This window comes from Dipodomys merriami, unplaced genomic scaffold, assembly GCF_024711535.1.
Source record: "Dipodomys merriami isolate MVZ:Mamm:240054 unplaced genomic scaffold, mDipMer1.0.p SCAF_1903, whole genome shotgun sequence".
NCBI lineage: Eukaryota > Metazoa > Chordata > Mammalia > Rodentia > Heteromyidae > Dipodomys > Dipodomys merriami.
Window position 1 is genome coordinate 19,106 of NW_027203275.1, and position 24,649 is coordinate 43,754.

At 38.8% G+C, this 24,649-nt stretch overlaps 1 pseudogene; it reads left to right on the forward strand.

Annotated features, from left to right (window-relative positions):
* The first annotated feature begins 7,178 nt into the window (after positions 1-7,178).
* Positions 7,179-12,156, forward strand: LOC138831297 (myelin protein zero-like protein 3 pseudogene; annotated as a pseudogene).
* The last annotated feature ends 12,493 nt before the right edge of the window (positions 12,157-24,649 follow it).

Below are 24,649 nucleotides of genomic sequence, written 5' to 3' on the forward strand. Positions count from 1 at the left end.
CCAGGTGATATTTACATTTCTTTCCTTTTGCTTATTGTAAGATGTTCTGCCTTTCGCTCTCATCCCTCCCATTTCTTTCTGAGGTTTTATTGATTTACTTATTTAATTGAAGGCTATACTACTTGAGCCACAGCTCAACTTTTGCCTTTTTTAAGTGGTTAATATGAGGCAAGAGTCCCATGGGTAGTCAAGGACAGTAAAGAGAGGCTTGAAATTGGAGCATTATAGATCAAAGTCAGCCTTGGAAAGAAAGTCCATGAGACTCTTATCTCCAGTCAAACACTAATAGGCAGAAGATAGTAGACCTGTAGCCATGAGCAAAACACTTCAACTTTTAGTCCCTCAACTGAACACAGTGAAGGAAATTTCATGGACTTTCCTGCCCAAGATGGCTTTGAACCATGATCTACAGATTTCAGCGACCTTAGCCTTCAGGATTATAAGTGTGAGTCAACATTTAGAAATCTTTAATTACCTCTTCTTTCACCTTTTCAGTTATTTATTATTTCTTTTTTTTTTTGTCATTTGTTCTTATACACTAGCTCTCATGCTCCGTTTTGCCTTTCCTCTTGAAACTACCATGCTCTACAACTTTGACCACAGGTAAACTACAGGCTGTTTCTCTTTTTTGTAGCTCTTCTTCTAGGGCTCAAACTCAGGTAACTGTGACTGAGGTTCTTTTTGTTTGTTTGTTTGTTTAAGTGAGTGGTGGTTGTTAAGTCTTGAAATTAAGTCATGATGACTCTCCCTGAGGTTTTATTTACGTTTACCTTAATGGTAGTTGGTTTCACTACTTGAGCCATAGCTCAACTTCTGCATCTTTTGTGGTTAATAGGAGATTAGAATATCAATAGCAAGCCACGAGCATTACAGAGAGGACTGAAATTTGAGAATCATGGTTCAAAGCCAGTCTTGGGCAACAAAGTCAATGAGACAATTATATCTAATAAGCCCCAACACGTAGGAAGAAGTAGACCTCTAGCCATGAGCAAAGCATAGCAAGTTCAAGCCTCAGTACTGAACACAGTAAAATGTCTCCTGCCCAGGCTGGCTTTGAACCACAGTCCTCAGATATAAGCATTCTGAACAGGTAGGATTACAATTTTTATTTAGAAAGCTTCAATATACTCCGTTTTGCACCTTTTCATTTATTTGATTGTCTCTTCCCCCTTTTTGAAAGTTCATGTCTTTTATTATTAGGGCATACCCATTTACGCTCAGTAATTAATTAATTTATCGATTGATTGATTTTGTCAGTTGTAGGGCTTGAACTCAGTGTCTACGCACCGGCCTTCAGGGACAAAGCAGGCACACTACCACTTTCAGCCACAGTGCCACTTCTACTTAGTTGGACAAAACAGTCACCAGGGGACTTTTCAACCTAGGCTGGCTTCCAATTGTCATCCTCAGATCTAAGCTTCCTGAGTAGCGAGGATTATAGACATGAGCCAGAGGCACCTGGCTTGTTTTTTAGATCAAAACTAACAAGCTCTACATTTAGGCCACACTACTTCACTGACTTCACTGTCCATGAGAGTTTTGGCTTTTTTTTTAATTGTGAAAATACTGTACAGAGGGGTTACAATTACTTGAGCAAGGTAATGAGTACATTTCTTATCAAGCATTGTTGCCTCCTCTCTTTCCCCTTCCCATCTTTTCCCATCCCCCCACACCCCTGCCCCATGCGAAAGTTGTAAAGTTCGTTTTTTGACATAACATCTTGTACATCTCATTGTTGCAATGGGTCCACCTGTATCCCTATTTAAACAATTTTTTCCCTTCCCCTCCACAAATTATAACAACATCACATACAGTGAAACAGGGTTATATCATGGGGAAGGGACATGCAAAGCAACAAAGAAATCATCTTATAAATATGTTAAGAAAAATAGCAAGAAAGAAAAACCATTTGAATCCTTTTATTTTTTGCTCAAAGCTAGCACGAACAAAAACTCTACTCCTGAGGGTTTTTTTTTTTGGGGGGGGGGGCTGGGTGGGGCTGGAGGCTTGAATTCAAGGCCTAGTTACTCTCCCTGAGGATTGTTTTGTTTTGGGTATTTTGTTTTTCATTTCAAAGCTAGCGGGCTCTACTACTTGAGCCTTAGCTTAATTTCAATCTTTTTTTTTTTTTTGGTGGTTAATAGGCAATAAAAGTCCCATGGAAACCAATAGCACTACACAGTATCCTAAAATCTAAGGATTACAGTTTAAAGCCAGTCTGGGCTTTGAAAGCCCATCAGTCTCATCTCAACTTAACCACATGTGACGGTAAGTAGTAGTTTTAAACTTGAGCAAAAACCCTCAAGTTCTAGCCCATGCCTAGCACACTCAAGTTAGTTGGGCTTTCCTGCCCAGGCTGGCTTCGAACTGTGATCTTTAGATTTCAGATTGGATTAAAGGTATGCGTCTATATTTTAAAAACTCATTGACTCTTTTCTTCTTCACATACATTCACTTGTTTATTTGTTGGTTCTCTGGCTTGTTTTGAGGGCCTCACCAATCTTGCTGAAGGATAGCATGCTCGAAAACAGTTGCACTTTGGTTGAGTTTTTGGTTTTGGTGTTTAGCTGGAAGTAAGTATAGAGATTAACATAGGGTCCTGAATTGTGCGGATTGTGATTCAACGTCAGGAGCAAGGAAAGTGCATGAGTCTGTTATCTCAAATTAACCTCCAAAAGATCAGACATGGTCAAACAAATACTTTTAGTTCATATCCCAGAAAGGCACAGACACACTCATGCACACACACACACACACACACACACACACACACACACACACACACACACACACACACACACACACACACACACACACACACAATGGTCTTTCCTGTCCTGGCTCGCTTGGAATGGTGATCCTCAATTTCAGTGTTTTGAGTAGGTAGAATTACAAGTGTGATCCACCAGTTTCTTGGTCATTTTATCATTTTTAATAGACTCTTTGTGCTCTCTTCCACTTTTTTAAAAATTTATTTTGTGGTTTTCTTAGTGCTAGATCTGTTTTTCACTTAGCTTTTTTTATGCTCAAGGTTGCTGCTGTACCACTTCAGCCACAGCTCCACTTCTGACTTTTTGCTGATTAGTTGGAGATAAGACGCTCATAAATTTTCCTGCCCAGGCTGACTGTGAACTGCAGTCCTCAGATTTAAGGATACTGTGTAGTTCCCTTGGCTTCCTGTGGGACACTGCCCTATTTACCACCAAAAGAAAAGAAAGTGGGGCAGAAGTTGATCTGTGGTTCAAATAAGAGAGCCTGCTATCCCTGAATTAAAAAAAAAATACTTGTAAGTCTAATTCTGCTACTAATCGTACACACTGCTTGTTCTATTCAAATAAAAACGAAACAGAAACAACTCATGCACAGTGACCAGGTAATAAGGATTCCTGACTGATAACCAGAAACGAATTCCTAAACTCATCTCCTATAGCCTTTTTTAGATAAAATTGGTCATTTGTGTAAGCTGAGGAGAGATTAAAGAACAAGATTTTACAGGCCAGTTACACAGGACTTGGAAATCAGGATCCATTGGTAAAGCTTTTCAGAGAATGACTAAAAACACACTCTTCACCATTCCCAATGGTTCTTCCCTCTGTGCAAGGGAAAGAGAGATGAGAAGGATTAAATATGGGAAAAGTAAGAAGCATCAAACAAGGTAAGTAATGTTAACTGTATTAGATAAAGTAAAACATAGGTGTACAGTATGCAATCCAGAAAAGGACATGTCACCTCTGTGTGGATCCCAGTTAATTTAGTTAATAAAATTAATCGATGGTAAGGAGTAAAACCTTATATTGATTTACGGAAAGGAGGTACATGGTGGGCAAGTCAGTTCAATAATCTCAAGGATTTTGAACATAAAGAGTGAAAGTTTTTGACTCTGCTTGAGCAACAGGAAAGAACATCTGAGGAGGACTGAGATGTGCAGACATTCCCCAATAATGATCTCACTGATATCAAGTGTTCTGATGCATGCTGGTTGCCAGGGGCCCATGCCTGTAATCCTAGCTACTCAGAAGGCTTAGATCTGAGGATTGTGGTTTGAAGCCATTTGGGATAAGAAAGTTTGCAAGCTTTTTATGTTTTACAGTTCAAGAATATTCTTATTTGACGCTAATTGTAACCCAAGGCAGTGCAATTGGATACCAAGCTGAAGAATATTAGAAAATACACAGACAAGTGTAGAGAAAAAGAACAAAATCAATGAGGACCCGGGGTACCAAGGCTCAATGGCACCTGGGCTCCAGGTCACACAAGCAATCATATTTATTTGAATTCACACTGGGAAGGTTACCATGGATACATGCAAAAATGAAGCATCAATATTACAATCAGAGCCACCACAGTGAGTAACACTGTTTCCCTTATTGTTTTGAGAAAGGAGACTTCTCTTTTATCCCCCAGGTTTCAAGGCCTTTAAAGCACTATGGAAGGGGCAATAGTTTAACCCTCTCCAGAGCTGTGTTTTAACCCTTCCATGGCCAGCTGTCACCTTTCAGAGTACTATTGAGGTGATGTTCAACCTCTCAAAACTTTTCTAGATTCAACAGCTCAGCTTGAGTCCAATACACCTATTAATATTAATAGCATGTATTACAAACACAGTAAAAAGAGAAAAATAATATTAGACATTTAAACAGAAATAACTGACTGCATTCTTTTATCCGGTACAAGAAATTTAGCACTGTTGTTTAAGTCTCTAATAACACTTTTTTAGATATAACTTCACGGCTTTCATAAAACCTCCTACATAGTCCTTAGAGTGTCTTTTTGACTCCCATTTTTATTTGTTACATTTGCATAGTAGTATAGTATATCATCTTTAAAATCATATCACCTCATAATTAAAGTTTATCTTGTAAGTAAGTACTTGTGAAACTCCAATAAAATATCACAATAGTTGGAAGTGGAGCTATGGCTTAAGAGCTATAGTGCAAGTCTTGAGCCAAAGAAGCTCAGGGCCCAAAGTTTAAGCCCTAGTTTCCACACATACACATCTCCCCATCCATCACCCAGACACACAATCAGATGATAATGTCTATCAAGTTCTTCCTTAGGATGATCTTGATGATGTCAGCAACTGTATCAAGTTTCTATCTCTCTTCCATGCATTTGTGGTAGTAGACAACAGAGTCGCTGCAGTATAACATGTGTCTAAGACTTGTCCATGAGCAAAAGCAGTTATGTAACATATCCATCACAATGTCCAGCTGTCTTGATAGTAGATCTGCCCATCTTGGGACTTGATGGGACCCATGTACTCTTCAACTGGCTTTCCCATCCTCTGTCCCAACTGCTTCAATGTTTCACCATCCACACCAAAGAGGCTTTCATTACCTCCCCCAAATTATCTGAATCCTGGATGCCTGAGATGTCGTGAAGACACTCTGTGGGTATTCCCCTCTCTGACAGGCCATTTTAACTCCTATGCTCTCCTCACAGATGTAGGCAATGGTCTCTGCGGGACTTCAGTGCCAGATCTTCGAGAGATTTAGTTTCATTGTTTCCATAAGCTCTGGGAAATCATGCAGTGAAGGGTCCAGTTTAGAAACATAGGGGTATACATACCTCCTCATTCTGGAGTTTTTCATGTATGTTCTCTTGGCCATTGAACAGAAGTGGGGTCTCTGAAAGGAAACTTGTATGGTGATCTGTCTGCTTTGGTCCATACAACATAGAAGCACTTTCCCATCCCTTCAATGATTTTGACAAGCTCCATGTGATTCATGCTGAACTGCTTTCAATGCTGTAACAATGTAGAGGTCACAACTTGATGTGTGGATAGCTGTCCATGCTTGATCCTGAGTTCCCTTGACACGCACGGACCAAAACTCCATGTTGGGAAAGTGAGAGCATTATTAGCTGGCTTATATCTGTGTAGTTTGAATGACACCAGTAGGCATTGAGGCCTCCTCTTCATGTCCAAGTACCCTCAGCATATTGATAAAGATTGACACACCATGGCAAGTCGTCACAAAAAAATTCTGACCTGGTCCTGGGCATTATCTCAAGCATCTCACCCACTTCTAGCAACTTCCCTTCTTTCATGGTCTTGCCAATTCTCCTCCTTGTGTTCTCAGGTAAAATAATGCTGTCAGTGAGTAAAGAGCAGAGGACAAGGAAGCAGGTATTCTAGAGAAAGTAAATACTGAAGCCTCTTCCATGGTGAGAAGATAATGAAACCTGCAACTATAGGATAGCGAAGGAGTTAAGATGGTTATGCACACATTTTGTGCACAAAAATTCCAGACCTAGTATGCCGTGTTCAGAGTTTCAGTCCATAATGGTCTGTAACAAAGGCATCACAGTTACAGATAAACCAAGTTCATAATGTCTTTTCTTCTTTTCTTCTGTGCCATTCTGGGGCTTGCACTCAGGAAATGGACACTATCCCTGAAGTTTATTTTTTCCCCTCAAGGCTACTACTTCACCACTGGAACCACAATTCTACTTCTAGTTTTTTGGACATAATTGGAAATAGAATTCGTACAGGCTTTCCTGCCCAAGTTGGCTTCAATCACTTATCCTCAACCTCATGAATAGCTAGGATTAGAAGATTGGCCATTGAGCATGGTAGCAACTCTCTTCCTTTTTAGTTCTTTTTCTTTGTTCCTTTTTTCCAGTTATGGGCCTGAATTCTAGGCTTGGGCACTGTCCCTCATCTCTTCAGCTGAAGGGTAGTCTCAACCACTTGAGCCACAGCGTGATTTCCAGCATTGTTTCTGCTTAAGTAGTAATGAGCAATTGAATCCAGGGCCTCATGCATGCAAGGCAAACACTCTACCACTGAGCCACCTTCCCAGCCCCATCTTTCCTTTTCTTAAAAAAATATTATTAGGAAGATGATGTTCAGAGGGATAACAGTTAAGTCAGTTAAACAGTTGTCAGGTAAAGAATCCATTTTTGGGGGACAATTACACCCCTTTCCTTTTTCTCAATTTATACCTCTCACTGTGGCTTTTTTGTGGTTAACTGGAGATAAGAATCTTGCAGACTTTGCTGCCTAGGGTGATTTTGAACCGTGATCCTCAGGTATCAGTCTGCTGATGAGTTAGGATTACAGGCTTGAATCTGAAAGACAAGATGACTGTTCTGAAGATTGTCCTATATTGGTTATAGGGCTGTGGGCCTGAATGGACTTATGCAGTTAATGCTAGGCAGACCAGTCATCTGGAAGCATGTGTCCCTTCTTAACCCTGATTGTCCCTCAGAACAGATAGGTGATGCTTTCAGAGCAAGAACCAGTTTGTACCAGCTCAACAGACGTCCTCACTATATATGTCTTATTCAACAACTATTGGGTTGCTTATATTATCAAGACATTTTCTTTCTTTTTTTTTTTTTTTTTTTTTTTTGTCGGTCGTGGGGCTTGAACTCTGGGCTTGGGCGCTGTCCCTCAGCTCTTCAGCTCAAGGCGAGCGCTCTACCACTTGAGCTATAGCGCCACTTCCGGTTTTCTGGTGGTTTATTGGAGATAGGAGTCTCACGGTCTCTCCTGCCTGGGCTGGCTTTGAACCTCGATCCTCAGATCTCAGCCTCCTGAGTAGCTAGGATTACAGGCGTGAGCCACCAGCACCCGGCGACATTTTCTTTCTTAAGAACTTTTTTATTGTAAGATTGCAATAAATACAGATTCATCATGGTCTAGGAATACATGTCTGCTATCAGCTTTAATATCAAAGCCACATAGCTGTTCCAAATCATGTTTTATTGATCTTAAAGTAGTTCTTGAATATTAGTCTTTATTAGTAATGATATTATTAATGTAAGTATTAAAGTTCTTCAAACATATTTCTCTTATTAAATGAATCCTTACAGTAACATTGAAAGCATCTTCTGGAGCAGCATTGGAAAAGATACTTGGATAATACTAAGAATGAAGGATGAGAAGTGTGAAAAACAGAACTAAGAATTACCAGTGTGACTGGGAAACATCTTCTACAGAGCAGAATCCCAGATTTCTGGAAACATATCATGTGAGAACAGGGCTTCAAACAGTACATGTGACCACATGGGTGAGCCTCAGTGTTGCTACATAGATGTTATTCCTATATGAAAGTCTCATGTTCGATGGGCTTTCACAACCCCAGATTTATGAAAGTTTGTTGTCTTCTTTCCTTCAATATTACTTCATACTTTGCTATTGAGTGTAATTATTCTTTTAAAACATGAAAACTCAACACCATCTCTTGGACTGAGGCATTTACTGTCTCCCTATGAATAGATCTGTTATTTAAGAGGTTTCCTTGGGCTGGGTAGGTGGCTCAGTGGTGGAGCAATTGCTTTGCATGCTTGAGGCTCTGGGTTCGATTCCTCAGCACCACATAAGCAGAAAAAATGCCAGAAGTGGCACTATGGTTCAAGTGGTATAGTGCTAGCCTTGAGCTGAAGAGCTGAGGGACAGCATCCAGGCCCAGAGTTCAGGCCCCACGAACGGACAACCCCCCCAAAAAAAGAGGCTTCTTTACAGGTGCCAGTGCCTCCCTCCTTTAATACTAGCTTCTCAGGAGGCTGGGATCTGAAGGTCACAGTTGAAGCCTGCCTGGGTGGGAAAGTCCATCAGATTCTCATCTCTAATCAACTACCAAAAAAGCCAGAAGTGGAGCTGTGGCTGAGGTGGTAGAACACTCGGCTGGAGCAAAAACGCATAAGGATAGGCAGCACCCAGCCTGATCCTGAGCCCCAGACCCGCCTTCAGGCACACACACACACACACACACACACACACACACACACACACACACACACACACACACACACACACACACACACACACACACACACAAGTGGCTTTCTGCCAGACATGTCATGTGGGCCCATGAAATGGTTGGAGACCCCTCTTCAAATGGACTTGCCCTTGTATTTACTCCAGTAATGTGGAAATTGACTTTCAGTCACCTATAGGTCCATTGGTTTAGGATTTGTACTTTGCATCCCACTTCCTCTGCTTGTTTTTTGAGGTGAGTCTTGTAGCTCAACACAGATGTCAATACACTTCAAGATACTGCTTACGGTCTCAAGGCCTGCATTCACACTACACATGGAAAAATAAAACATGACCTGAGAGCCTCTGCTTACTCTGAGGGCCAGCTATCCAAGCAACGGCAGCTTCCTATGAATGGCAAACTGGAATCCAGGCTCAGGTTGTTCACAACAGACAGATGTGAGTTGTGTAAGGCTTGAATTGTTCTAAGGAAAAGCAGAGAATGGAGGAAGGCAGAGGAACTGGGAAAAGACAATCTACCCTCCCATGTTTCCTTGCAGTTCCTGGTCCACATTATATCCTTTGCTAATTGCTCTGCTGTGTGTGTGTGTGTGTGTGTGTGTGTGTGTGTGTGTGTGTGTGTGTGTGTGTGTTGAGAGTGTCAGTGAATGTTTGCATGTGTACAGTGGTTCTGGGCCTTGAATTAAGGGGCTGGACACTGGGAAGGTAGGGTGAATATGAGCAAGTACATCATATGCGTGTGTGGAAGTAACTCCATCAAACCTCTGAGTGTGCAACTAGTATATACTAATAAAAGTGAATAAATGATTAAGCAATGCTCAAAATCCTCCATAAGCTATTTAGAGATAACTTTAAAAAAGGATCAGGAAGCATAGTTGGTAGGGGATATGAAAAATCTGTAGTTAAAACTGTGGGATCATTCAAGCAAGGTGCTGGTGGCTCATGCTTGTACTCGTAGATATTCAAGAGGCTGAGATCTAAGGATCATTATTTGAAACCTGACCAGGCTGAAAAGTAATCACACTCTATATAAGATATACTACTCAGAAAAAGCTCAAAGTGGCACTCTGAGGCTTAAGCAGTAGAGTGCCCAAATTCAAACCACAGGACTGGCAGAAAATAAAAGAAATAGTCCAAACTTAAGATGTCTAAGGAGTTTTAGACTAAATGTTGTATATAAACAAGTTACTATATTTTGGGGCTCATTTGTTGTTGTTGTTTTAAATATATTATGTATATTCTTCCCCCTATGATATATCCCCATTTGACTTTGAATTGACTTTGATACCGTGCACCTTGTATATACATTTTTCTAATTTGGGGAGGGGAACCAAAATAACAAATTGCTGAAACAAGGACACAGGATGACCCATTGCAACAATGATATCCATAGGACAGTATGGTAGAAATGAACTTTACAACATTGGGTAGGGAAGGGTGGAGGGGAAGGTAAGGGATAGTAGAAAAAAACAAGGGAAGGGGTAACAATGCTTGACTAGAAATGTACTCATTGCCTTATTCATGTATCTGTAGCATTTCTATAGAATCTTCACAATAAAATAAGATTTAGAAAATGAAAAATATCTAGTTACAGCTAAAGTACGAAAGGAAAAATCCGTTCATTCATTTGCCTGTGGCAACAGAAATTAGAAATACACAGTCAATAGATATTTATTGCAAATCCCACACGGATTCATGCCCATGGCTACTTCACCCTCCTTGTCTTCAGGGGAAAGTCAGGAGGAATCAGTACAAGCTTCCTATCCAATAGCAGTCTACTCAATTCCTGTACCAAGACTGCCATCTGTAGTACATCAGATGGAAAAAGTTAACATTCCGTCTAAAAGGGTCTCAAATGAGCCCTATAAACCATAGCATCCAACTGTCCTGATTTAACTCTTATTTCCTTTTCCAATCTACAAATACATATAAACTTGTGGAGGGCTCTACAGAGATGGACAAAGACTTATAAAACATATATTGTTTCACACCTGTAGAAAATTAAAACTAGACCCTTATAAAGCACACTGAACAAGAATCAACTCCAAAGGGATCAAAGACCTTAGAGCAAAAGCAGATACCATGAAAACATTACAGGAAGGAAAAGGAGAAACTCCAGGGCTCCTTGGCACTTGCCAAAAGTTTCTTAATAAAGACCCAGACACACATAAAATCAAAGAAAGGTTGGACAAATGAGATTGCATGAAACTGCAGACCGTCTGCACGACAAAGGACATAGCTATCAAGATCAAGAGAAAGCCCAAGGATTTGGAGAAGATCTTCACTAGGCTTACAATGGACAAGGATCTCATATCTAACATATAATTAGACCTCAAATAATTAAACCCTCCAAAAACAAATCCTCAAAGAAAAACTGCCCGATAAATAAGTGGGCTAAAGACTTAAAGAAAAAGGTCTGAAGAGGAAATAGGAATGGCCAATAGATACATGAAGAAATGATCAAATTCTTTAGCCATAAAAGAAATGAAAATCAAGACAACGTTGAGATTCCACCTCACCCAAGTTTGAATGGCTATAATCAACAAATTTAATAATAACTGATGCTGGAGGGGATGTGCTTAAAGGGAAGGTCCTGCATTGTTGGGGGGAGTGTAAACTTGTTCAACCACTTTGGAAGGCAGCAAAACCATGTTTATTGCAGCATTATTTAGCAAAACTAAGATATGGAACCAACCAGATGCCCCTCAGTATATGAATGGATCAAGAAAATATACACAATGGAATTCTATGCCTCCATCAGAAAGAATTAGGCAGGTACCTGAGGAGCAGCCGGGATGCTGCTGATCAGAGCCGCTTGAGGCTAGGGCTGCACCTTCTCTGCCCTAATAGGCATCCTACTCTTGCAGGATTAGTGCAGCTGCTGACATACGAGGTTATGTTGGAGAAAATGTCAAGTTGAGATGTACCTTCAAGTCATCTTCATATGTCACTGACAAACTGACCATAGACTGTAAGTACCGTCCTCCCAGCAGCAGTTGCACAAAATCTATTTTTCACTATCAGTCTTTCCATTACCCAACCACAGCAGGCACTTTTCTGGATCAGATCTCCTGGGATGGAAATGTATACAAAGGGGATGCATCCATAAGCATAAGCAACCCTAACCTGATGGACAATAGGACATTCAGCTGTGCTGTGAAGAATCTCCCAGATGTGCACCATGACATCCCCCTGACGGAACTAACAATCACAGAAAGGGGTTTTGGTACCATGCTGTCCTCTGTGGCCCTTCTTTCTATTCTTGTTTTCATTCCCTCAGCAGTAGTTATTGTTCTGCTGCTTGTGAGAATATCAAAGAAGGCTGCAGGGATGAAAAAGCGGAGGGCTATAAGAAGAATTCTTGGAGTTCCAGGAAGATAGCAGAGGAGAAAGTGGAGGTTAAACAACTCTCGCATAAAAAGCAGTTTTAGTGTTCCAGTGAACAGTCCTAAGTCAGAGAATCACAAGTGTGCCATCACAGTACAGAGAGTTAGACCAGAGAGGGAAAATCCTGGCAAGGAGACAGATCTGAGCACTTGCCAGTAATCGCGGCTGTGGCTGTGGCTGCAGCGGTGGCAGCCGTAGCCGCCATACCTGCAACACAGAGAGTCCGGGACGAAAGAGCCAGATTCGGCAGGTGAGCAAATTCTATTCAACACCAGCAAGAACCGACAAGGAGCAATCATCTTCATCCGGCAGTTAGCAGACCAGAGACAACCCAGGAACCAAGACTCGGCGTGAGTAGAAGCCTGACGTCCTCACTCCTTCTCAGAGAGAAGAGGAGGGAAGACACCTCTCATCCCCCACTACCAGAGATCTCCATCTTTGATACTGACAAGGGCCTGGCTGAGCTGCTAGCTCCAACTCAGGCCTTGGAAGAAAACTAGAGTCATTTAGGAGCTCACAAGGACCTAACCTGATGTGCCAGACTCAGCTCAACCCAGGGAAAAGTCACCCAGCTCAGGCTGTCAGACCCAGGAGTGGCTTTCTTCACTAGGAAACAGAGCGACAGGCTGTCCATCCCTTTAGCAGACTCTACAATCAATTGAAATTCAGTAAACATAAATCCTGAGAATGGCTCCAGGCTGGGCTCTGTGAGTGTCTCAGGAGCTAACCCTTCAGGGAAAATCTACTTTTTACTGAAAGGCCTCCACTCTACCCAGAACCTAGCCTCATCACAGCATCTCCAAAGTAGAGGAAACAGCCATCTCCCTCTTGTGATACTCAAAACAGATTTCCCTCCCATTGAACTATACTGGGAGGAGGATCACAAAATCCTGGGTAAAGCAGAGCATTTTTGTGCCTTCTCAAACAAACTGACTTAAGAAACCAACCAAGCCACAGGAAAATCAAACACCACAAGTAGACCAGAGACTCCAACAAGAGGCTAGTAATGGTCACAAGGGAAATACAGGACTTTCCTAACCCTGCCCAAAAAATCAAAGAATTTTTTTTTTTTACCTTTCATAAATTTTTTTTCTAAAACTTCTTTTAATTTTTACTTTTAAAAAATTGTTTTCTAGTAACATTTTTTTCTCCCTCTTATAATTTTTATTTTAGGGGTATATGTGTGTGTGCATGTTTTCTTTCTTTTTTTTGCTTTTTAAAAAAAATATTTTTTTTTGTTTAGCTCTACTGAACTTTTAATCTTTTTTTCTTCCTCATTCTTTTCACCTTTTCTTCTCTTTCATTCTTCTTTGTGAGACTTAATTGCTGTTCTGCACATCCTCAGATTACCCGTAGTCGATTATTAGACCTTATCCCCCACAGAGTACACAATTAATCAAGAAATATATTAATCAATTCAAAACCTCTTAGACTTACATTCTTTAATAGCAGTACTAACTCTTTATACCTATATAATATTTTAATTATTTTTATTGTTAAGTTTTTCACGTCTCCTTCATATCCCTCCGCTTCTCTAATTATATCCTCATTCTTTTTGTATTGTCTGATATATTTATTCATTCATTTCAGTAATCAATAGCACCAGATAGTTAGTTTAAATATATGAGTGCCATTTTACCCAATCACAGTTTTTCCTCTTGAAATGGAATTAATCATGGAAAAATAGTCATGTCCTCTTCTGTGAGAAACCTGAGACCTTTTATACCCCAGCTTAAGAATATAAAACAATAAAAATCACACATAATTTTTTCCTCTCTAAGAAGACCAAAAGCCAGGAATGTGCTTTTTATAAGACAGTGAGATGAACAAAACATTATGTCAAAAAACAAACTTTACAACTTTGGCCATTGGGGGAGTGAGATGGGAAGGGAGGGAGGGGGAAAGGATGGGAAGGTGAAACAAAGGAGGAGGCAACAATGCTTGATAAGAAATGTATTCATTACCTTGCCCAGGTAATTGTAACTCTTCTGTATGGTATTTTCACAATAAAAGAAGAAAAAGAGAAGAAAAGGCAAAACAAAAAAAGCAGTGACACTTGTCAGTTCCTTGTGGAGTGGTAATTCCCAAGGCCACCATTTATAAGGAACAGTGGTTTCATATAGATGGGCTGAAGATGTCACACAGCTAAGACTATTCCCATGAAGAGATTATGTAGACACTATCTATTTTTTTTTGGGGGGGGGTCCGGTCTTGGGGCCTGAACTCTGGGCCTCGTCGCTGTCCCTCAGCTCTTCAGCTCAAGGCTAGCGCTCTACCTCTTGAGCCACAGTGCCACTACCGGCTTTTTTCTTTTTGCTTATGTGGTGCTAAGGAATCAAACCCAGGGCCTCAGGCATACAAGGCAAGCGCTCTACCACTGAGCCACCTTCCCAGCCCCCTGTAGACACTATCTTTATTGCACCTTTTCCCATGGTCTTACTCTTCCAAACTCTTTTGTTGTTGTTTTAACAGAACATCACTATTTCCATTTCAACCATCCACCAAATCTCCTTTAACACGCTGAGTATTTATTTTAGAGAAATAAAGCTTTAAGAAAAATTAATATGATTTCCAAAAAGCATGAAAGACACGAGCTAAGTTAAGAAGTTGTCAAATCAGACAGGGAAGATTGAGAAGATTGAGTAAGCACTTAGCTTGGTTTCCTAACCATGACAAAATCTTTAGACTCAGTGAGTGGACACATGATTCTGCACATAATCACTGAAGTGAGGCCACAGAGTGACAATGGTTCCTGGGCTACTTCTTTGCTCTTCTGGTCTGACACCCTATTCTCTGCGGGTACTAAGTTATTTATGCTCTCTTCAATCCCTTCAAGTGACTACCGGTTTATAGGCATGCACAAGGTAGGCTTGTTCTTCTTTTTGAACTTTGTTTTAGGTTCAGAGAGACATATTTTTATTCTGTAATTCAATACTTTTTGCCTACAAACAAAAATCACAAGAAAAAGTCATCTAAAAGCGGCATTCTTGGTTAAAGGCATCCTAGATGGTAATCTCCAAACTCTGATAACATATTTCACTCTTTGTTTTGACATCCTTTTGCGTTCTTCCCCAATCATTTTTTTAAAAATTTGAACTCAGGGCTTGGGATCTGTCTCTGTTTCCTTTTTCCCCTCTCAAAGTTAATGCTTTACCACCTGAACCACAGCTCCTCCTGTAGATTTTTTGGTTGTTAAATGGAGACAATTGAACCATGATCCTCAGATCTCACCCTCTGAGTAGCTAGGATTTCCCAATGAAGTTTTAGTCAAAGCCATGGCAGTGTCAATACCCTTGAAGACATAACATACATCTTATGAACAAAGACATTCTCAACACCATCACAGCACAACAACTGATGTCAGGGACTTTACAAAGCAATACATTACTACTATCCATATCTCCTTCAAACTATAGTATCACATACTGTGGCTGGCTATTCAGGCTCACTGGTTGCCTAGAACTGCCTACAGCAGTTTCTGCTTTCCTATTAATTTGACTTGAAACATGAAGATGAGGACTTACTTTGTTCAATATCCCTCAATTTGAATCTCTTAGATGTTTTGCCTAATTTGCTGTTTATCGATTTTTAACTTGAAGTGATAGTGTGCTCATGTCAGAGCAACCTTTTTATTTCTCCCTTTGATTGGTTTACTTTAACCATTTGATTAAGAGAGCTATTATATGGCTATCAGGGGGTAGCAGAGAGAGGGGAAGGCCAAGTAGACAGGCTAAATATAGGTCAAAGTACTTTATATGCACATATAAAAATGAACAATGAGACAGGGTTTGGTGGTCAAAGCTTATAAACTTAGCTACTCACTAGGCTGAGAGCTAAGAATCATGATTCAAAGCCAGTCAAGGCAGGAAAGTCCATAAGACATTTCTCTCCCTTTAACCACCAGAAAACTGGAAGTGGCACAGTGGCTCAAGCGATAGAGCACTGGCCTTGGGCTGAAGAGATCAGGGACAATGCCCAGGCCCATATCTCAAGCCTCAGGACTGACAAAAAAATGAAGCTGGAAAAATTGGATGACAAGTGTAATTCTTGTTAAGTGGGAGGCTGAGATTTGAGGATTCTATTTCAAGGCAATTCGAGCAGAAAATATCAACGAGTGTCTTACCTCCAGTACACTACCACTAAAAAAGGAAGTGGAGCTTTGGCTTATTTGGTCACAAGCTAGGCTTGAGCAAAAGAAGCATAGGCATAGTTCCCAGGCACTGATTTCAAGATCCAGGACCTGCAAAAAAAAATAAAACCAAGTAAAATTTACTAAAATTGCCTTAAGAAGGGATAGAAAAAAATGAATACTTTTGATTTGAGTACATTTTATTCTGCATGAAAATGTCTCTATATATGCTAATAAAAACTCAAAAGAAGTTGTTGTAGGTTACCTCTGAAAATGTATTCCTGATTAGATTCTGAAATATTTGCATTCATTGTATCAGTGTGTACTGATGTTTCTCCTCTAATAATATTAATGAGAAAGCTGGCAATGGTGGCTCATACTTATAATCCTAGCTACTGGGAAGGCCGAGATCTGGGGATTGCTGTTTTGAAGCCAGCCTGGGAATGGAAATCCGTGACACTTATCTGCAAAAATTATTCAAGAATTGCCGGAAGTTGTTCTATGGCTCCATTAGTAGAGCACTACGTTTGAGAAAAAGGAGCTCAGGGTCAGTGCCTAAGCCCTCAGATCAAGCCCCAGGATTGGCATACACACACAAATAAGGCATACACACACAAATAAGTCTTATGACTTGTAAATAAGGACTTGTACATATTTCCCATAAATTCAATTTCAGACATCACTATGTACTGTGTGAGGTTTGAGTGCTCTGGGATGTACAACATATCTATTAGATTATGTGAAAGGGGCATCTACACTAAATTCTCTCATTCAATTTATATTGATCAGTTAGCATTCTATCATGAGAAAGAACAGCATTTCGTATTTATTAAATATTCACTTACTTGTCAGTATATACATGGACTCCTATCTGAATTATTTACTATTTTTAATAACTTAATTGTTCTTTTAAAGTTCCTATCATTTGCCTAATTTTAAATCACGTTAGTAAATTATGACTTACTGCTATAGCTATATAGCATTTCAATATTCTCATGAATTCACACTTATCCACAGCCACCATAAAGTATAAAGGTTTTCCTTGACCCCCTAAAAAATCTCGTGTCTTTCTGTAGTAAAATTCAACTCCATACTGAGTCACAGGTTGTATGATTGATAGACCATCACTACAATTAATCTTTCATGTAAAAAGAATTATAAAGTAATATGTCATTTTTATGACTGGCTTCTTCTGTTCAGTTTATTTTTTGAGACAAAATTTTATTGTGTTTATTAATATTTACTTTTACATGTGGCATGCTCGACTATAGTCTTTTTCCTTTATCTAATTTCTGGTTCTATACATTCAAACAAGCACCATACTAGAGTACCTACACACACACTTGCATGCACGAACACACACACACACACACACAATCTATATATGTATAACACATATTAATATATAATATATTATTATATAATATATATTATGTAATACAATATATAAAATATACTATAGTGTATATACTAAATATGCACTGTTATATAATATACCATATTATATATACATTGCATATACTATATATACATACTATAAAACATTATGTACACTGTTATATATTGAATATCATATAACAGTGCATATTATGTCATTATGTATTACATATAATATATTGCATGTTATATAATATATAATTATACAATATATCATATGAGTAATATATGATATAATAGGCATTATATAATATGCTTATACAATTTATGTTATGTATTATATATGGTGTATAGTATGTATAGTATGTATAGTATATTGTATATAGTTCATATAATATATTATATATTATGTATTATATATAATATATTTTATATTTTAAATCATATATATTTTATATTATATAATTATGCATTTTATACAAGTGGACACTATATGGTCCATATGTAGTATACACAATATATTTCTCATAATACATAATATGATATATTTACTATACACTATATTATATATCATATACCATATAATAATAATTTATAATAATACACCGTAAATATAAAATTTAATACATATTATAATATGTAATATAAATACATATACAATATTGTTACAATGCCTTGTACTGGTGGCTCACTCCTGTAGCCATAAATACCCAGGAGGCTAAGATCTGAGGATTGTGGTTCAACGTCAGCCTGGGGAGGAAATCCATGAGATTCTTATTTCCAATTAACCACTAGAAAAATTGGAGTGAAGCTGTGGCTCAAAGGTACAGTGTACATTGGGAAAATGTGTCTAGGAACAGTGCCAAGGCCCAGAGTTCAAGACCAATAACCAAGGAGAGGACAAATATCTCACAGTCTTTGCTGCCTGGGTTAGTTTCAAATCACAATCCTCTGTTCTCAGTCGCCTGAGTAATTGGTTTTACTAGATTGAGCCACCAAGTCTGGATTCTGGTTGTTTTTCATTATATTCCAATTATCTCCTGTTATTTATGCCTGTATTCAGGTTAGCTATCAGTGTTCTGCAGTCAGAAATAAGTTTTTTCTATATCTTATTTTCAACTCCAAATAGTACCAGATCCATCAGTAGCAGCAGCCCCTTCCAGCTAGCTACGGTATCCTTAGTTCTGCTTGGATCTTTGATGATGTCTTTCCTTTCTGATTTAACAAAACATCACTGATCCTGTCATTTCCCAAAATAGCCCTGGATCTTTTCAGTGAAGAATGACAAGTAGGAATCAATCTCTGGATGATAGGCAGTGTTTTCCTATAGACCTGCCTCCCTTTCTGGGGCTCTGCGTGAACATTTCTTGCATTGTTCTGCTTACCTAATAAAAACAAGAGAATGGGTATTCAGCACACATTTTAGTGGCTCCATGTTTTGAGTACCCTTGAGGAGGCCTGGAGTGATCTTGCCTGGACATCAGCCATTTGTACATACACAGTTTATCTATTCCTAAGTAGATGCAATCTAGACCCAATGGGGGCCTTGCTACACAGAGCACTCAACCTCGATGTACTCAGGAGTTGCACAGAGGCTATTTCCAGATATTATCCTACACATGCATCTTATACTAGGCGACAGAATATCCATTGACAAGGTGTAGTTACTCTGTTATTCTCAGAGGATAAAATGCTATTCAAAACAACTCTGGACCTTTATTTTCTTATTTCACATTGTGGGGAGCTAAGTGCCAGACATCACTATTTCCTGTACACTGCAATATGCTACAAGATGGGCAGGCATTCCCACAGCAAGTTTCTGTTGGGGGGGGGGGCAGTGATTGTACTAGGGCTTCAATTAAGGGACTGGGAAATAAACTTTAATTTTTTCCAAGGCTGGCAATCTACCACTTGAGCTCCCCTTCCAAACCTGGCTTCTATTGGATTAATGGAGATAAAACTGGGTAGGAAGGAAAGGAGGGGATGGAGGATGTGAGATTGTGATCCATTTGTATCCTCCTCTGGAAAGGTCAAAACCTCCCTGTTGTACAACTAATGTGTGCTATTATATCGAAAGGCAACTAGAGGTCTAATAACCCAATAATATTCTCTTGTTTTTGAGTTCCTGGGAAAATTACCATGTCCCTTGCTTTGTCCCCCCACCTTTTTGGTGCTAGGACTGGGACTTAAACTCAGGGCTTGGTTGCTGACCCTTAACTCTCCCTTATGACTAGTTCTCTACTGCTTGAGACACAGCTTCACTTCTAGCTTTTCACTAGTTAACTGGAAGAAAGAGTCTCTCCAATTTTCCTACCCAGGCTGAATATGACCCCCAATACTCATATTTCAGCATCCTGAGTATCAAGGATTATGAATGTGCACCACTCAGATCCTTGTTATCTCCCAATAACAAGTGTTATCTTTCAGTATGAAGGGTTTCAGAGAATTCAGCATTTCTTCATGGTGCCCAGATTTGTGCACAAATCTCAATTAAAATTCAACACCAAGCCACACATCCACCACAGATGCTACTCCCTAATCTGCTAAAAACAATCTGGCTCTGACATCTAGAACTTCTACATGGCAGCCATAGCTTGGCATGTCATTTTTCTTTTTGAGAAAGTGGAGGTTTCTGATTTACCAATTTATTATTTAAAAAATGTTTCTGAAAGTAGCGCTGTGGGTCAATTGGTAAAATGCTCTCCTTGAGCTGAAGAACTCAGGGGAAGTTCACAATTCAAGACCCACGACTGACAGAAAAAATAAAAAAAAAATAGCTGAGACAACATTTGTTTCTGTGCCAGGCATAATAATACATGCTCATAATCAAAGCATGCAGAAATATGAAAACAGGAAGATCTATAGTTTGATGCCAGCCTAAGGAACAGAGTAATAGGTTATGTAAAAAAAAGAACCAACAATAAAACATAACTCCCCAAACAAAAACAATAATTTTTGCAATCAACCAACATTTCTAAGTTGAAGTTAAGATAAGTGCTTTGTGTCAGTATATGTGGTTCATGCCATAATCCTAGCTACTCAGGAGACTGAGATCTGAAGACCAATATTGCAAACCATTTGGGGCAGAAAAGCCCGTCAGACACTTATCTCCAATTAATCACCAAAGTGTGAATGCCAGCCTTCTGTGAAAAAGCCAAGTTAGAGCATGAGTTCATAAGTTTAAGCTCTTCTAATGGCACAAAAAGCAAAGTTAAAACCAAGGCAATACAAAAACAAAGACAACTGTTCACATGAATCCTGGCCAGCTCACTCCCAGAATGAGCGCTAAGATTGTGGATTAGTGGTAGAGTGCATGTTTAACATGTATGAAGCCCTGGATTCTATTCCTCAGTACCACATAATCAGAAAAAACTGGAAATTGTTCTGGGGCTGTTGTTGTAGAGTGCTAGCTTCGAGTAAAAGAAGCTGAGGGACAGTGCCCAGGCCCTGAGTTCAAGCCCCAAGACTGACAAAAAAGAAAAAAGAAAGAATGAAATATGTAAAAATGTTTTATCATTGAATTTCTGTTTATGAGAATATTTAAAAAAGAAACAAAGTTTATGTATCCATGTGATTTGAGGCATCTGTACCTGGTAGTGGTGTGTAAATTACACAATGTTATCACCATATTGAAAGACTGATTTATATCTCTTTGTAGATGAAAAAAAAGTTCTCTGCATCCACATTGAATAGCCAAGAAGTACAATGTTTATCCTCTTAGCTCTCACAGTCATCAGATTTTTATTGAAATTCCAGCTCTGGAATCTTTAAAAATTTAATTGTGAAGGTGATTTACAGAGGGGTATTAGTTATCACTATATTTCTTCTTGTCTAAGTTTAAAATCCAGACTTACCCTAAGGGTTTTGAATAAGCAAAATGGCTTCTAGAGCTCACATCTGATGACATCAGGGGATGAAGAACATGTCCATAACTTCCAGAAAAAAGACAGAATTTTATGTCTCCTTAGATTTTAGGTTTTTGAATGCACAGGGAGGAACCCTCAAGATTGAGGACAGGTTAAGGACAAAACAGTTCCTGTGATATTCCATCAAATGAAGCTGATTATTCTCTTACATTACTACACAGAAATGCAAAATTACATATTATCATATATATATATATATATATATATATATATATATATATATATATATATATATTTAGGTTAATACCTGCAAAACTTGGAGAAAATGGGTGCTGAGTTTATAGCATTGATTACTACTAAAGGATGCGATTATAAGAGAAATGTATTTTGTGTGTTTCTGTAAGGGCGAGTGTGTGTGTGTGTTTGTTTGTGTGTGTGTGTGTGTGTGTGTGTGTGTGTGTCACAAGTGAGTAATGGAGTTTGAACTAGACCTCTCAGTCATTTGTAGTGTCTTTCCTCAATGTTGTTACTCTACCCCTTGAGTCACATTTCCTCTTCTGGATTTTGATTGTTTAATCAGAGATAAGTGTGTCTCAGATTTTTTTCTGCTGGCTTTAAATCAAGATCTACAAATTTCAGCTTCCCCTGCAGCTAGGATTAAAAAACAGAGCCACTGGTGACTAGCGACTATTTTCTACATTAACCATTTTAGAATACTTGAATATTAAAGGTAAACAAGTGTTCTATTTGAAAAACGGAGAAAAAATAATGCTTAAAAGAACTAAAAACCAAATCTCAGAATTGCAAGTGGCTGAACACAGCATGAAATACAGGTTTTAGATTGTGCACAGAAACAACTATATTGTTGGAACCTGAGGCCATCAGTCTCCTAAACAAACATTATAGATAGCAATTGCCAGATTGTGATTTTAAAGAGGGTAATGATAGTTTGTTTTTTAAAAAATAATTTTAGGCTAGCACTGGTGGCTCAGGGCTATAATCCCAGCCACTCAGGAGACTGAGATCTGAAGATCATGGTTCAGAGCCAGCCCCAGCAGGAAAGTCTATGAGATTCTTATCTCCAGTTAACCATCAGAAAACCAGAAGCGGCACTGTGCCTCAACTGGTAGAGTGTTTGCCTTTTACAGAAGAGTGCTGCGACAGCATCCCGGCCCAGAGTTCAAGCCCCATGACAAAATAATGATAATAATGATAATAATAATAACAATAGTGATAACAATAATAATGCCTTTATGATGTTATTAAGGTGTTGTATAGAAAGGCTACCATTTCATAAGTTTTTTATTATTTTCTAAAGGTTACAAACAAGCCCATCTTCATTGCCAAGAGCCATTATTTTGTCATCTGCATTCCAGCTAATCTGTCTGTACACGCAATTTGAACTAGAAAGCAAAGCAAACTAATTTTGACAATAAATATGTTTTTCTCTATACATCTTATAACTTAATTCTGATAACACAAATTTAAAAAAAATCCCTATTACTCATCCTAATTACATGGCAGCCATTCTTGTCTGCAAGTTGAATTAATAAAACAAACATTCTAAGAATAATTTATTTAATGACACAGAGGCCAGTTAGTATTAAATATCAGTCATGGTTAACTTTGCAAAATACACTACTTTCTATAATAGAAAATAAAATACGCCCACTTGCAGCTGGGAAGTTCTCAGTGGTAGACTGCTTGCCTTGTAGGCATGAGGCCCTGGTTTCGATCCCTCAGCACCACATAAGCAGAAAATCCCAGATGTGGCGATGTGGCTCAAGTAGTAGGGCACTAGCCTTGAGATGAAGAGCTGAAACCCAGGCCAAGAGTTCAGGCCACTCGACTGACCATGTATATATATACACAACATATATATATATATATATATATATATATATATATATATATATATATATATATACATACATATATACCCACTTACCATAAGAACATATATATTTCAAGGTCGTTAAAAATAGGTACACATTTTTCTTTTTTTCCATTCTTCCGGAGTTTTTATTTTCCAGAATCACCTCTTTGCTAATATTTTATTATTCCCCAAGTCTGTGTGGCCCTATTCTTTTGGGTTTCTTTAGCCTACTTCGTACATGCCAAGCTTATTCAACTATTATATATGTATATGAATAACTTGAAAATGCCTATTTCCAATCAAATCTCTTTGTATACATTTCTGATGCTTAACTGCCATTAAAAACTTGTTAAACAGGAATTATTTCCTTATATTATGATATTAGTATATAAATAACTTTAGGAAAGTAAAGGAATATCACCAATAAGTAAAATTTATGATTGCTATATTAATGTTAACCATTAATTAATACAATGTTTATCCTTTTAACTTATTAGAGTGCTGAAGTGAAAGTGTCAATGTATAAGGGGTTGGGGTCCCTGGGTAAAGGTCACGAAATCACCAGGACACAGGGCATGGAGAGTGCAAACAGCAATTTCCACTGCATGCTTTGCTTTATTGCTAGTGGGTATTTAAAGACAAGCAAGCATTATCTTTGCCAAGATTTAGTCAGAAGACTTTCCCACAAAGAATTTCAACAGATACAATTTTGCTCAAACTATGAGACATATCTTTGTATATTTTTATCTAAACTATTTTAGAGCAAGTTCAAACCACTTCCCAGTACTCAGGAAAATGATTGACTAGATGTTCGTCTATGCTTAAGTAAGCAGAAGAGCTACTTCGTCAGCTCCCAGGAATCTGTGACATGTGTTTTGAGATAGGGAGAGAGAACATGTAACCTCTCTAGCCCTGCATGCCAAGAGCTTTGCACATACACAAATACAGTCCTCAGATAATCCTGAGGCTGGAGCCTGCATCATTCATCCCTCCAACACAGACCCTAAGTCTTCACAGGAAAGGAGATTAACTTTTTGTGTGCTACTTGACCTCAGGACCTTACTTCTCATTCTACCTTTGCGCTGAAGGCTTGGGCTCTACTATTTTTCACAGCTCCACTTTCCTACTCATTTACGGGATTAATTATAGATAAGAGTCTCACAGACTTTCTTGCCTGGGCTGGATTAGAAACTTGATGCTCAACCTCAGTCTCTGAGGCAGCCAATCTTATAGGCATGAACCGTAAATGCCTAGTTTCTGTAAGAGTGAAAGGTACTGATTTGAAGCCC